This window comes from Salvelinus alpinus, chromosome 3, assembly GCF_045679555.1.
Source record: "Salvelinus alpinus chromosome 3, SLU_Salpinus.1, whole genome shotgun sequence".
NCBI classification, from domain to species: Eukaryota; Metazoa; Chordata; class Actinopteri; order Salmoniformes; family Salmonidae; genus Salvelinus; species Salvelinus alpinus.
In genome coordinates, this window is record NC_092088.1 from 35,990,898 (window position 1) to 36,007,116 (window position 16,219).

Here is a 16,219-nt window from a genome sequence, read left to right on the forward strand (position 1 = left end):
TTACACTATGACCCCCACAAGCGCATTGGGAATGTCTGAAGTCAGTACACCAATCTGCCATCTTCTGTCTGTAGCGTCCGAACAGTTTGTGCTACACACTAATATGACTGCAGTGTTTTTGCTAGTCTACACTGTAACCCTAGACCAGATAAGGCAAATGTGTTGTGTTGAATGAATATATCATCATGTTCTGTTACAGACATTGTTGATTAACTGTTTATTGTAAACACTGTATCTATGCTGCTATATATTATTACTTTTAACATTTTTTAAGGAGTTTTGTAATAAATAATCAAACTAATAGTGTGACTGACTGTTGTTGAATATGTTCTTGTTTTCCACAGTCATTTTAACAGGTACAGTAGCCTATTCCTGTAGTTCTGTAGTTGTTTACCTATCTGTTATTTGTCCCGCTCTCTCTCATTCTCTCACTTTCCAACACTCCCTCTCTTTCTCCAACCACCCTCTTTCTTTCTCTCACTGAGGAATTACGTAATAGACTGTTTACCATGAAGGGAAGTTCACTCACAATTTACAACCTCTTTTTTATCAACTAAAGGATCTCATATCAGCTACAGCAGGAAAGTAAATATTACACAGCACACATCTCCTCTATCAAATATTATCATATATACAAAACACATCTCCACAACCAAACATTCTATAAATGATTCTGTTTTATAAATGATTCTGTCCTGAATGAGTGAATTATGCACATGTGTGATTAGATTTATGTTATCTCCCCAAGCTAATGCCCAAACTTTAGCTCAGCGAGTTAACAGTATTGTGGTGCGCTGATGAACTTGGTTAAAACCCAGTTGGTCACATCCACACCATGGCACATGATAGCAGCTGTTTGAGTCTTTATACCTGTCACTGAAAGAGTTAACAGAGAATCAAGGCAGAACTGAGAAAGTTACACTGGCTGAGCTATGGAAAAACACAGGAGAGAAAAGGAGAAAACAGTGAAGTGTTATGTGTGTGTATTATAGATATACTGCAGTTCCTGTGGTTTACTGGAAACCATGTGACTGGGACCTGACTGGATATGGGCATGCAGGAAACAAGGGGTGAGAGGTACACATTCACAATGCAGGCACATGCATATATGCATGCACACACAAACACAGTGTCTGTAGTGTTTGTGTGTGACCCTCTCACCCTTTGTTTCTTGCATGTTCATATCCAGTCAGGTCCCAGTCACATGGTTTCCAGTAAACCACAGGGTTCCTGTGAAACCTACTTTACCTGCAATCAGGAGATCTGGGGTCACACACACACACACACACTACAAACACTGTGTGTGTGTGTGTGTGTCTGTGCATGCATAGATGCCCGTGTCTGCAGTGTGTGTGTCTGTGTGTATGACCCCAGATCGCCTGTTTGCAGGTCAAGTAGGTTTTCCATAAAGCATATTTAATACTGTATTTATACACACTTTTTAGCATAGCCAAGAAACATTTGGGGTGAGGAGCGACTAGAATGGTACCGCTGAAGATCCTCTCCAGTTTCCATATGGAATCAACTGTCACCTCTGACATCATCACTAACATTATGTCAATCATTCTTTCCATCCATCCATCAATGATTAACTAACACACAAAGACAGTAACACAGTTGTTTGGTAATTTGGTACTGGGAAGAACTTAAATTGTAACCCTAAATCTACCTCCAAAGCTTAAAATAGCCTTTGTCCTCAAGGGGATGTGGGAAATGTCCCTACAAGGGAGAATGTTCCTTGTTTTACTATCCTTGTGGGGACTTTTGGGGATTTTAAGTCCCCACAAGGATAGAAGAACCAACCCACACACACACACAGCAGTTCACATATACAGTTAGTCCACATTTTTCATTGTGAGAATCAAGTAAACATACAACACACTGATGTTTATCCCAGTGTAGTGTTTTACACTTATTTTTATATTTATTTATTATTATTTTAAGAAAATGTACCCCTTTTTTTGTGATATCCAATTGGTACCTACAGTCTTGTCCCATCGCTGCAACTCCCATATGGACTCGGGGGAGGCTAAGGTCGAGAGCCATGCGTCCTCCGAAACATGACCCTGCCAAGCCGCACTGCTCGCTTAACCCGGAAGCCAGCCGCACCAATGTGTCGGAGGAAACACTGTACAACTGGCAACCAAAGTCAGCTTGCAAGCGCACGGCCCACCACAAGGAGTCTCTAGAGCGCAATGGGACAAGGACATCCCAGCCAGCCAAACTCTCTCCTAACCTGGACGACGCTGGGCCAATTGTGCGCAGCCTCATGGGTTTCTCGGTCACGGGATTGATCCCAGGTCTGTAGTGACGCCTCAAGCAGTGCGATGCAATGTCTTAGACCGCTGCACCATTCGGGAGGCCCATATCCCAGTGTAGTTCTGATGCTTCCATGCCTTTGAGTGTTTCTCATTGGTGTTAGTGTGAGGACACTGACACCTAGTGGTGAAATCCCAAACTGCACTGGAACTAATGATCAGTCTAACCCATGCCTCTCCAATCCTGTTACTGGAGGTCTACCATCCTGTAGGTTTTGGAGTGAAAACCTGTAGGAGGATAAGTAGGATCAAGATGGCGCCGACAGAGAGGGTCGCCTCGCTTCTAGTCCTTAGGAAACTATGCAGTATTTTGTTTTTTTATGTATTATTTCCTACATTGTTAGCCCAGAAAATCGTAAGTATTATTACATACAGCCGGGAAGAACTATTGGATATCAGAGCGACATCAATTTACCAACATTCCAACCAGGAATACGACTTTCCCAAAGCGGATCCTTTTTTTGCACCACCACCCAAGGCATTTGACCTACTGGCCAGACTCAGAAGGCGTGCACACCACCCACCTCTTCTGAGTATATTAGAGCAAGGGTTCCTTTCCAGAGAGACATCAGGGATTATAACATACCCTGAAACATGGCTCTCTCGGGATACGAGAGAGTCGGTACAGCCACTGGGATTCTTTATGTGTCGAGGCAATAGAAATAAACATCTCTCTGGGAAGAAGAAGGGCGGGGGTTGTATGCTTCATGATTAACAAATCATGGTATAATCGTAACGACATACAGGAACTCTAGTCCTTTTGTTCATCTGACCTAGAATTCTTCACAATCAAATGCTGACCATATTATATCCCAAGAGAATTCTCGTTGGTTATTGTCACAGCCGTGTATATCCCCCCTCAAGCCGATACCACGATGGCCCTCAAGGAACTTCACTGGATGCATACAAGGCCCTCGCCCTCCCTCCGTTCGGCAAATCTGACCACAACTCTATTTTGTTCCTCCCGTCCAATAGGCAGAAACTCAAACAGGATGTACCCGTGAAAACAACTATTCAACGCTGGTCTGACCAATCGGAATCCACACTTCAAGATTGCTTTGATAATGTGGACCGGGATATGGTCTGGGTAGCCTCAGAGAATAATATTGATTTATACGCTGATTCGGTGAGTGAGATTATAAGGAAGTGCATTGGCGGCATTTGCGCAAAACAGAAAGCGTGAACCACCGCATATATCCACGGAAAGATGACTGGGAATATGGCCGATAAAACAAACAGTGTAGTTATTCCCTCAGCAAAGGAAATCCAAAAAGCAAAATGTCGGTATAGGGATATTTATGTTGCAGGGTTTACAGGCAATCACGGACTACAAAAAGAAAACCAGCTACATCACGGACACCAACGTCTTGCTTCCAAACAAACTCAACACCTTCTTTGCCTGTTTTGAGGATAATACAGTGCCACCGACGCGGCCCGCTACCAAGGACTGCTGGCTCTCTCTCTCCTTCTCCATGGCCGACGTGAGTAAGACATTTAAACGTGTTAACCCTCGCAAGGCTGCCAGCCCAGAAGGCATCCCTAGCCTCGTCCTCAGAGCATGCGCAGACCAGCTGGCTGGTGTGTTTATGGACATATTCAATCTCTCCCTATCCCGGTCTGGTGTCCCCACATGCTTCAAGATGGCCACCATTGTTCCTGTACCCAAGAAGGAAAAGGTAACTGAACTAAATGACTATCGCCCCATAGCAACTCACTTCTGTCATCATGAAGTGCTCTGAGAGACTAGGATCATATCACCTCCACCTTACCTGCCACTCTAGACCCACTTCAATTTGAAAATCGCCCCAATAGGTCCACAGATGATGCAAATCACCATCACAATGCCCCATCTCATCTGGATAAGAGGAATACCTATGTAAGAATGCTGTTCATTGACTGCAGCTCACCATTCAACACCATAGTACCCTCCAAGCTCATCATTAAGCTTGAGGCCCTGGGTCTCAACCCTGCCCTGTGCAATTGGGTCCTGGTCTTCCTGTAGGGCCGCCCCCAGGTGGTGAAGGTAGGAAACAACATCTCCACTTCGCTGATCCTCAATACTGGGGTCCCACAAAGGTGCGTGCTCAGCCCCCTCATGTACTCCCTGTTCACCCATGACGCCTCCAACTCAATCATTGAGTTTGTAGATGACACAACAGTAGTTAGGCTTGATCACCAACAACAACGAGACAGCCTAAAGGGAGAAGGTGAGGGCACTCAGAGTGTGGTGTCAGGAAAACAACATGACTCAAGGTCAACAAAACAAAGTAGAGGATCGTGGACTTCAGGAAACAGCAGAGGGAGCACCCACCTTTCCACATCGACGGGACAGCAGTGAAGAAGGTGGAACATTTTAAGTTCCTCGGCGTACACATCACGGATAAACTTAAATGGTCCACCCACACAGACAGTATTCAGGAGGCTGAATAAATTTGGCTTGTCACCTAAAACCCTCACAAACTTTTATAGATGCACAATTGAGAGCATCCTGTCGTCTGTATCATCACCTGGTATGGCAACTGCACCACCCACGACCGCAGGGCTCTCCAGAGGGGGGGGGGGAAACTACCTGCCATCCAGGACACCTACAGCACTCGTAGTCACATGAAGGCCAAAAAGATCATCAAGGACAACAACCACCCGAGCCACTGCCTGTTCACCCCGCTGCCATCCGGAAGACGAGATCAATACAGGTGCATCAAAGCTGGGAAAGAGAGTCTGAAAAATATCTTCTCTCTCAAGGCCATCAGACTGTTAAACAGCCGTCACTAACACAGAGAGGCTGCTGCCTACATACAGACTTGGAATCATTGGCCACTTTAATAAATAGATCACTAGGCACTTTAATAATGTTTACATATCTTGTATTACCCATATGTATATACTGTATTTTTATACCATCTATTGCATCTTGCCTATACCGCTCGGTCATCGCTCAGCGAAATATATTTATATGTATATATATTCTTATTCCATCCCTTTACTTAGATTTGTGTGTATTAGGTAGTAGTTGTGGAATTGTTAGATTACTTGTTAGATGTTACTGCACTGTCGGAACTAGAAGCACAAGCATTTCGCTACACTCTCAATAACATCTGCTAATCATGTGTATGTGACCAATAAAAATGTAATTTGAGGGTAGCTCTCCAGGACCAGGGTTGATTACCACTGGTCTAACCCACAAAGCAGGGCTCTCCAACCCTGTTCCTGGAGAGCTACCATCCTGTAGGTTTTCGCTCCAAGACTACTCTAGAGCACATGATTCTAATAATTAGCTGGTTGATGAGCTGAATCATGTTTGTTACAACCTACAGAAGGGTAGCTCTACAGGAACAGGGTTGGAATGCCCTGCCATAGGGGTTTCCCAAACTCAGTCTTGCGCCCCCCTTGTTTGACATTGCAGCCAAATGTGCAGGCGACTGCCGACTGACTGATCTACAAAGAACCTTGCATCATAAATAACTACTCATTGTAATGTGTAGATCAGTTAGTCACAATTTACCCATGTTACATTATGGTCAGAGATGGGCAATTTGTATTACACTGGGCTGAACTACACTCCAATGTATACTGAACAAAAATAGAAAAAAAACATTTTACTGAGTTAGTTCCAATAATTTGATTTAACTAGGCAAGTCAGTTATGAACAAATTCTTACTTTCAGTGACAGCCTAGGAACACTGCCTTGTTCAGGGGAAGAACTACAGATTTTACCTTGTTAGCTCAGGGATTCGATCTTGCAACCTTTCGGTTACAAGTCCAACGCTCTAACCACTAGGCTACCTGCCGCCCCATAAGGAAATCAGTCATTTGAAATACATTATTTAGGCCCTAATATATGGATTTCACATATCTGGGAATACAGATATGCATCTCTTGGTCACAGATATCTTTAAAAAAGGCAGGGGTGTGGATCAGAAAACCAGTCAGTATCTGGTGTGACCACCATTTGCCTCATGCAGGGTGATACATCTCCTTTGTATAGTGTTGATCAGGCTGTTGATTTTGGCCTGTGGAAGGTTGTCCCACTCCTTTTCAATTACTGTGCGAAGTTGCTGGATATTGGCGGGAACTGGAACACGCTATCCTTCACGTTGATCCAGAGTATCCCAAACATGCAGGCCATGGAAGAACTGGGACATTTTCAGCTTTGTTTCAGAACATTCAATTCTCTGGCAATAGCTCTGGTGGACATTTCTGCAGTCAGCATGCCAATTGCACGCTCCCTCAACACTTGAGACATCTGTGGCGTATGTTGTGTGACAAAACTGCACACAACATAAAATGTTGCCTTTTATTGGTCCCCGCACAAAGTGCACCTGTGTAATGATCGTGCTGTTTAATCAGCTTCTTATATGCCACACCTGTCAGGTGGATGGATTATCTTACCAAAAGAGAAATGCTCACTAACAGGGATGCAACAGTAGTAAAAAAGGTGTCTTGTCAACATGTCAACCATCGTCTGACAGCTGCACCCGATTGACCTGATTGCCTTATTAGTATGGGTAGCCTATGATAATTAACACGGAACACAACCTATTTCAATCTAATTCTGCCCTGTGAAGAAGAAGAGGTAAGAGGTAAGATACAATCATTCTGTCACTTATAAAAGCTAATGGGTCTTGGTTTGATTGTTTGTTGGACTACTGAAATGTAGCTATGTTATCATAAACTGCGGTGTAAATTCCATACGAATGTTTTAGCTCTGGCAGAGTCTAGCGATAATGGAACAGTGTGTGTGTGTGTGTGTGTGTGTGTGTGTGTGTGTGTGTGTGTGTGTGTGTGTGTGTGTGTGTGTGTGTGTGTGTGTGTGTGTGTGTGTGTGTGTGTGTGTGAGAGAGAGAATCAGGCTCTTCTCAAACTAAAACCAAAGGGTGGTGTATGTGTAAAGTCGGCATCATATGCTAATGAAAACAACCTCACCAGAGTGCAGTCATTTATTGGTAATTCTCAGAGAAAAGGGGCTTAATGTTCCAAAAGATGCACACACACTTATGCATACGTCCAGAGTACAACACTATTGAGAAATGTGTGGGTAACTATGCATATTCTGGAGTTGAGCAGGATATAGTGAAGACAAAAGGTCTGACCACCCCCCCACACTTTTTTTGCAATTCTGCAGAGAAATGTACAGTTTTAAAGCTAAGGTAATGCTATTTTACACATTTTGCCATGAGGCTGAGATAAAATGTTGCTTATTTAGAGCTCAGGGATTCTTGAAAGATGGGATAATCTCAAAAAAGATTACACAAATAATTGAATTAATATTAACAATATTTGAAATGTATATTTTTATAAACCAAAATAAACTATCACACTATGTAAAGGAACAACCTCAATGTTTTATATATATATATATATATATATATATATATTCTTTTTTTTTAAGTAACTAGATTTACAGCACAACTTTACTTTTTCCATGTTTGTTGTGTGATAACCTGAATTTAAAATAGATTTTATATTTTTTTGGTCACTGATTGACAAACAATACCCCATAATGTCAAAGTGGAATTTTGTTTGTAGAACATTTTAGAAATTAATGAAAAGCTGAGAAGTATTCAACCCCTTTACTATGGCAAGCCTAAATAATATGTTGCATGGACTCATTCTGTGTTCAATAATAATAAAAATTGGTTAACATGTTAACAATGGTGGTTGACTGACTAGTCCATCTCTGTACCCCACACATAAAATTATCTGTAAGGTCCCTCAATCGAGTAGTGAATTTCAAGCACAGATTCGACTACAAAGTTCAGGGAGGTTTTTCAATGCGGTGCAGAGAAGTTTACCGATTTGGTAGATGTGTATAAAAAAACAAGCTGAATATACCTTTGAGCATGGAGAAGTTATTAATTGGGTTTTGGATGGTGTATCAATACACCCAGTCACTACAAAGATACAGTCCTTCCTAACTCAATTGCCGGAGAGGAAGGTAACTGCTCAGGGATTTTGCCATGAGGCCACTGGTGATTTTAAAACAGTTACAGTTTAATGGCTTTGTTAGAAGAGAAATGATGGATCAACATTGTAGTTACTCCACAATACTAACCTAAATGACAGAGTGAAAAGAAGGAAACCTGTACAGAATTAAATAGATTCCAAATCATGCATCCTGTTTGCAATAAGGCACTAAAGTAATACTACATAAAAGGTACCTTTTTTGTTCTGGATACATAGTGTTATGTTTTGGGCAAATCCAACACATCACTGAGTACCACACTTCATATTTTCAAGCGTGATGGCTACATCATGTTATGGATATGCTTGTCATTGGCAAGGACTAGGGAGATTTTTTTGAGGGAGGATTAAAAAGAAATGGAATACAGTTCAACACAGGCAAAATCCTAGAGGAAAACCTGGGAGACGAATTCAAATTTCAGCAGGACTATTGCCTAAAAAACACAGGAGTTGCTTACCAATGAATGTTCCTGACTGGCCTAGTTAAAGTTCACTTAAATTGGCTTGAAAAGCTATCGCAAGACTTAAATGGCTTTCTAGCAATGATCATCTCCCAATTTGACAGAGTTTGAATAATTTCTTTCAAGAATAATGGGCAAAGATTGTATAATCCAGGTACGCAACGCTCTTAGAGATTTACCCACAGACTCACAGCTGTAATCACAGTTTAAGGTGTTTCTGACATGTACAGTTGAAGTCGTTTATATACACTTAGGTTGGAGTCATTAAAACTCGTTTTTCAACCACTCCAAAAATTTATTTTTAACAAACTTTGTGCATGACACAAGTCATTTTTCCAACAATTATTTACAGACAGATTATTTCACTTAAAATTCAATGTATCACAATTCCAGTTGGTCAGAAGTTACACTAAATTGACTGTGCCTTTAAACAGCTTGGAAAATTCCAGAAAATGATGTCATGGCTTTAGAAGCTTCTGATAGGCTAATTGACATTATTTGAGTCAATTGGAGGTGTACCTGTGGATGTATTTCAAGGACTACCTTCAAACTCAGTGCCTCTTTGCTTGACATCATGGGAAAATCAAAAGAAATCAGCCAAGACCTCAGAAATATTGTAGACCTCAAGTCTGGTTCATCCTTGGGAGCAATTTCTAAATGCCTGAAGGTACCACATTCATCTGTACAAACAATAGTACGCAAGTATAAACTCCATGGGACCTAGCAGCGGTCATACCACTCAGGAAGGAGACGCATTCTGTCTCCTAGAAATGAACGTACTTTGGTGCGAAAAGTGCAAATCAATCCCAGAACAACAGCAAAGGACCTTGTGAAGATGCTGGAGGAAACAGGTACAAAAGTATCTATATCCAGAGTAAAATGAGTCCTATATCGACATAACCTGAAAGGCCGCTCAGCAAGGAAGAAGCCACTGCTCCAAAACCTTAATAAAAAAGCCAGACTACAGTTTGCAACTGCACATGGGGACAAAGATCAGAGTCAGACCAGAGTCTGATGAAACAACAATAGAACTGTTTGGCCAAAATAACCATCGTTATGTTTGGAGGAAAAAGGGGGAGGCTTCATCATGTTGTGGGGGTGCTTTGCTGCAGGAGGGACTGGTGCACTTCACAAAATAGATGGTATCATGAGGGAGGAAAAGGATGTGGATATATTGAAGCATCATCTCAAGACATCAGTCAGGAAGTTAAAGCTTGGTCACAAATGGGTCTTCCAAATGGACAATGACCCCAAGCATACTTCCAAAGTCGTGGCAAAATGGCTTAAAGACAACAAAGTCAAGGTATTGGAGTGGCCATCACAAAGCTCTGACCTCAATCCCATAGAAAATTTGTGGGCAGAACTGAAAAAGCGTGTGCAAGCAAGGAGGCCTACAAACCTGACTCAGTTACACCAGCTCTGTCAGAAGGAATGGGCCAAAATTGACCCAACTTATTGTGGGAAGCTTGTGGAAGGCTACCCAAAACGTTTGACCCAAGTTAAACAATTTAAAGGCAATGCTACCAAATACTAATTGAGTTATTGTAAACTTCTGATCCACTGGGAATGTGAAAGAAATAAAAACTTAAATAAATCATTCTCTCTACTATTATTCTGACATTTCACTGTCACGTTCTGACATTAGTTCCTTTTTATGTCTTTATTTTAGTTTGGTCAGAGCGTGAGTTGTTGTTTTTCTATGTTTTGTTCTATAGTTATATTTCTATGTGTTTGGCCTAGTATGGTTCCCAATCAGAGGCAGATGTCAGTTGTTGTCTCTGATTGGGAGCCATATTTAGGTAGCCTGTTTTCTTTTGTGTTTTGTGGGTGGTTGTTTCCTGTGTCTGTGTTTTCACCATACGGGACTGTTTCGTTTTCGTTTTGTATCATTCACGTTGTTATTTTTGTATTCTTAGTGTTCAGTTATTAAATTGAATATGGACACGTACGACGCTGTGCTTTGGTCCTCACCTCATTCCAACGACAAGCGTTACATTCACATTCTTAAAATAAAGTGGTGATCCTAACTGACCTAAAACTATTTTTACTAGGATTAATTGTCAAGGAATTGTGAAAATCGGAGTTTAAATGTATTTGGCTAAGGTGTATGTAAACTCCCGTCTTCAACTGTAGGCGGCAAGATATATTCGTGTTTTATTTTTCTACAAATGTTAGAATTTTCTTCCACTTTTTTTATTGTGTAAATTGTTGACCAAACCTGACAATATAAATACATTTTAATCCCACTTTGTAACACAATTTCAAGGGGTGTGACTACTTACTGAAGGAACTGTATGTCCACCTCGTCAGACACCAGAAAGGCATTTCATTTTTACAATTATTGTCTGTGTTTAAAGGACTTGATTTATTTAATTCTAACATTTGATTATTCAAATGTGTAGTACAAATCTCAAAGTTTTGTTTTATGGCAATATTAAATGCGCCAGGGCAATTATGCTAGTATTTTGACATGCTTTTCTCAATTTAGAACATAAAACACTTATAACGCAAACATTATCCCTTAGGTCTTGCACAACAAATACTTAAATTGTTTAAGCATATGGTGCAGAACAGTGATTAGAATATTGTTTCCTGAATATTAAGGTATTGACAAATTGAATTTTTCTTTTAAGTGGTATACACTAGCAATTTCGTTTTTCCTCAGTTGCTTTATAACTCTAAAACCTAATAAAATGTCACATACAGTATTTATACCAAAATGTAGGCAGATGGAATTGACAGGTTGTGACAATGGAGGTTTCAATATTGTTTAAGTCTATCAAAAGTAGATTACTTTACAGACTATGAGTGGTCTTGTTGGACGTAGATGTAATGAGGACATGAATAAGGGGTCCTCATGGTATAGCTGACCCTGCTCATTCCTGATTAATTTAGGATTTTAGACATCTAATGAAGTTGATTTAATCTCCAGACACATCTTTTAGGAATCACAGTTTTGAGAAATATTATTTTAAGTCAGAGGGCTATTGCAAGAAACGGCTTAAGAGCATTTCTTTCAGTTAAGAGTTTGAAATTGGGATCCTTTGCTCCCGACAAGTGCATTTCCAGGCATCGAGCCGACCACGGAAATGTTATAACATTGAAAGTATTTAGAAAATTCCCCAAATAAATATTTACCCTTAAACAATTCCCGTAAATCAAAATTTTAAGTCAAATAATATCATCCCCCTATCTGATAAACACATATTAAACTGTTTTACAAAATGTTGTCTCAAGACTTACTTACCCAAATTGGTTCAAACGGACCAAAGCGGGTTTGTTAACTTATATCCTCGGACTATTACGTATCTTAAATGCTCCATCAGTAACTACAGCTCTTTGGGCTGTAGTTATATCTCGGTGCAGAAAAAGCTTTTGATACACTAGACTGGACATGTCTTGGAAGACATGGGAATTGGCTCCAATTTAAATATGATTCAAATTATACATTGCAATCTCTCAGCCATAGAACTAACAGGCAATGTCAGCACTGCTCTGTTCAGAATTACTAGAAGCAGCAGACGAGGCGATCCAGTTTCGCATTTGATTTGTTATCCCTGGCAATTTGTCAATCGAAGGAAATAACACATTTCCCTAAAATCTACTGATCACTTCATCTCATTATATGCAAACTACACTACCGTTCAAAGGTTGGGGTCACTTAGAAATGTCCTTGTTTGTGAAAGAAAAGCAAAAAAAGTGTCAATTTAAAATAACATCAAATTGATCAGAAATAGGGTGTAGACATTGTTAATGTTGTAAATGACTATTGTAGCTGGAAACGGCTTTTTATATATTTTTTATGGAATATCTACATAGGCGTACAGAGGCGCATTATCAGCAACCATCACTCTTGTGTTCCAATGGCACGTTGTGTTAGCTAATCCAAGTTTATCATTTTAAAAGGATAATTGATCATTAGAAAACCCTTTTGCAATTATGTTAGCACAGCTGAAAACTGTTGTGCTGATTTAAAGAAGCAATGCAACTGGCCTTCTTTAGACTAGTTGAGTACTTGTCAGTCTGTTCTTGTTCTGAGAAATGAAGGCTATTCCACACGAGAAATTGCCAAGAAACTGAATATCTCATACAACGCTGAGTACTACTCCCTTCACAGAACAGCGCAATCTGTCTAACCAGAATAGAAAGATGAGTGGGACGCCCCGGTGCACCAACTGAGCAAAAGGACAAGTATACACCTCACAAGTCCTCAACTGGCAGCTTTATTAAATAGTACCCGCAACCACCAGTCTCAATGTCAACAGTGAAGAGGCGACTCTGGGATGCTGGCCTTCTAGGCAGAGTTGCAAAGAAAAAGCCATATCTCAGACAATAAAAATAAAATATTAAGATGGGCAAAAGAACACAGACACTGGAAGATTAGAAAAAAGTGTTATGGACAGTGTGGTGGTTAATTTATTTATTATCAAATAGAGAGAAGGACAAACTTATCACACAAGTCAGAGTTATACTTAAACTAAATCTTTAATAAGAGCTTTGCAATAGCAATGACTTTCAACGATTCGCCATTTCTAATGAACCGTTGAGTGTCAACACAATGGCTACTGTCACGTTCGTCGTTTGGATGAAGAGAGGAGGACCAAGGCGCAGCGTGATAAGAATACATCTTTTATTTATTTAACGAAACGAAGAACACTTAAACAAACTATGCAAAACAACAAAAGAACGTGAAGCTATATATTAAACAAGTGCATACACAGGCAACTTACATATAGACAATAACCCACAAAATACCCAACGGAATATGGCTGCCTAAATATGGTTCCCAATCAGAGACAACGATAAACAGCTGCCTCTAATTGAAACCAATCTAGGCAACCATAGACATACAAACACCTAGACTAGTCAACACCCCATAAACATACAAAACCCGTAGAGAAGCAAAAATACATACATCCCCCATGTCACACCCTGACCTAACCAAAATAATAAAGAAAACAAAGATAACTAAGGTCAGGGCGTGACAGTACCCCCCCCCAAAGGTGCGGACTCCGGCCGCAAAACCTGACACAGAAGGGGAGGGTCCGGGTGGGCCTTCTTACGGCGGCGGCTCGGGTGCGGGACGTGGACCCCACTCCACCATAGTCATTACCCGCTTTGGTGGCGCCTCTGGAGCGGGGACCCTTGCAGCGAGTCCCGGACTGAAGACCATCGTTGAGGGCGCCACTGGACGGAGGGGCAGCTCCGGACTGAGTGGTAGCTCCGGACTGAGGGGCAGCTCCGGATTGACGGGCAGCTCCGGACTGACGGGCAGCTCCGGACTGACGGGCAGCTCCGGACTGACGGGCAGCTCCGGACTGAGGGGCAGCTCCGGACTGAGGGGCAGCTCCGGACTGAGGGGCAGCTCAGGACTGAGGGGCAGCTCCGGACTGAAAGGCAGCTCCGGACTGAGGGGTAGCTCCGGACTGAGGGGCAGCTCCGGACTGAAAGGCAGCTCCGGACTGACGGGCAGCTCCGGACTGACGGGCAGCTCCGGACTGACGGGCAGCTCCGGACTGAAAGGCAGCTCCGGACTAAAGGGCAGCTCTGGACTGAAAGGCAGCTCCGGACTGACGGGCGGCTCTGGCAGCTCCTGACTGGCGGGCAGCTCTGGCAGCTCCTGACTGGTGGGCGGCTCTGGCAGCTCCTGACTGGCGGGCGGCTCTAGCGGCTCAGGACAGACGGGCGGCTCTGACGGCTCAGGACAGACGGGCGGCTCAGGCGGCGCTGGACAGACTGGCGGCTCAGGCGGCGCTGGACAGACGGGCGGCTCAGGCGGCGCTGGACAGACGGGCGGCTCAGGCGGCGCTGGACAGACGGGCGGCTCAGGCGGCGCTGGACAGACGGGCGGCTCAGGCGGCGCTGGACAGACGGGCGGCTCAGGCAGCGCTGGATAGACGGGCAGCTCAGGCGGCGCTGGACAGACGGGCAGCTCAGGCTTGCCGAGGCGCACTGTAGACCTGGTGCGTGGTGCCGGAACTGGTGGTACCGGGTTGGGAACACGCACCTCAAGGCGAGTGCGGGGAGAAGGAACAGGGCGTACTGGACTCTGGAGACGCACAGGAAGCCTGGTGCGTGGTGTTGGCACTGGTGGTACTGGGCTGGTGCGAGGGGCTGCCACAGGCGGACTGGTGCATGGAGAAGGCACCGGATAGACCGGACCGTGGAGGCGCACTACAGGTCTCGAGCACCGAGCCTGCCCAACCCTACCTGGCTGAACGCTCCCCGTAGCCAGGCCAGTGCGGCGAGGTGGAATAGCCCGCATTGGGCTGTGCTGGTGAACCGGTGACACCATGCGTAGGGCTGGTGCCATGTACACCGGCCCGAGGAGACGTACTGGAGACCAGATGCATAGAGCCGGCTTCATGGCACCTGGCTCGATGCCCCCTCTAGCCCGGTTGATACGAGGTGCTGCTATGTACCGCACCGGGCTATGCCTGCTTACCGGGGACACCGTGTGCATCTCTGCATAACACGGTGCCTGCCCGGTCGCTCTCTCTCCACGGTAAGCACGGGGAGTTGGCTCAGGTCTCCTACCTGGCTTAGCCACACTCCCCATGTGCCGCCCCCCAAGAAATTTTTGGGGCTGCCTCTCTGGCTTCCAGCCGCGCTTCGTGCAGCCTCCTCATACCACCGCCTCTCCACTTTCGCTGCCTCCAGCTCAGCTTTGGGGCGGCGATACTCACCAGCCTGTACCCAGGGTCCCTTGCCGTCCAGAATTTCCTCCCAAGTCCATTGCTCCACAAAGCGCTGTTCCTTCCTTTCACGCTGCTTGGTCCGGTTGTGGTGGGTTATTCTGTCACGTTCGTCGTTTGGATGAAGAGAGGAGGACCAAGGCGCAGCGTGATAAGAATACATTCTTCTATTTATTTAACGAAACGAAGAACACTTAAACAAACTATGCAAAACAACAAACGAACGTGAAGCTATATATTAAACACATACATCCCCCATGTCACACCCTGACCTAACCAAAATAATAAAGAAAACAAAGATAACTAAGGTCAGGGCGTGACAGCTACTGAGATCTTTTATAGCAAAGATCCACCCTCCTAGTTGACATGACAAACTACAGAAAATTAGGAACAGTTCACAAAGGAAGACTTTTACTTGAGAGAGAGGAGTGTAACGGCTTTCTTCCAGGGGTGAAGGAGAGGACCAAAGTGCAGCGCGGTTAGTGTTCAACATGTTTAATTTGACGACAAGTGAACACTACAAACAACAAACAAAACAACAAACCGTGAAAACCGATACAGACCTATCTGGTGCAGAACAGAAACACAGAGACAGGTAACAACCACCCACAACGAACACAGTGAAACAACCTACCTAAATATGACTCTTAATTAGAGGAACGCAAAACACCTGCCTCTAATTAAGAGCCATACCAGGCAACCCTAAACCAACATAGAAACACACAACATAGAATGCCCACCCAAAACTCACGCCCTGACCATCACACACATACAAAACAACAGA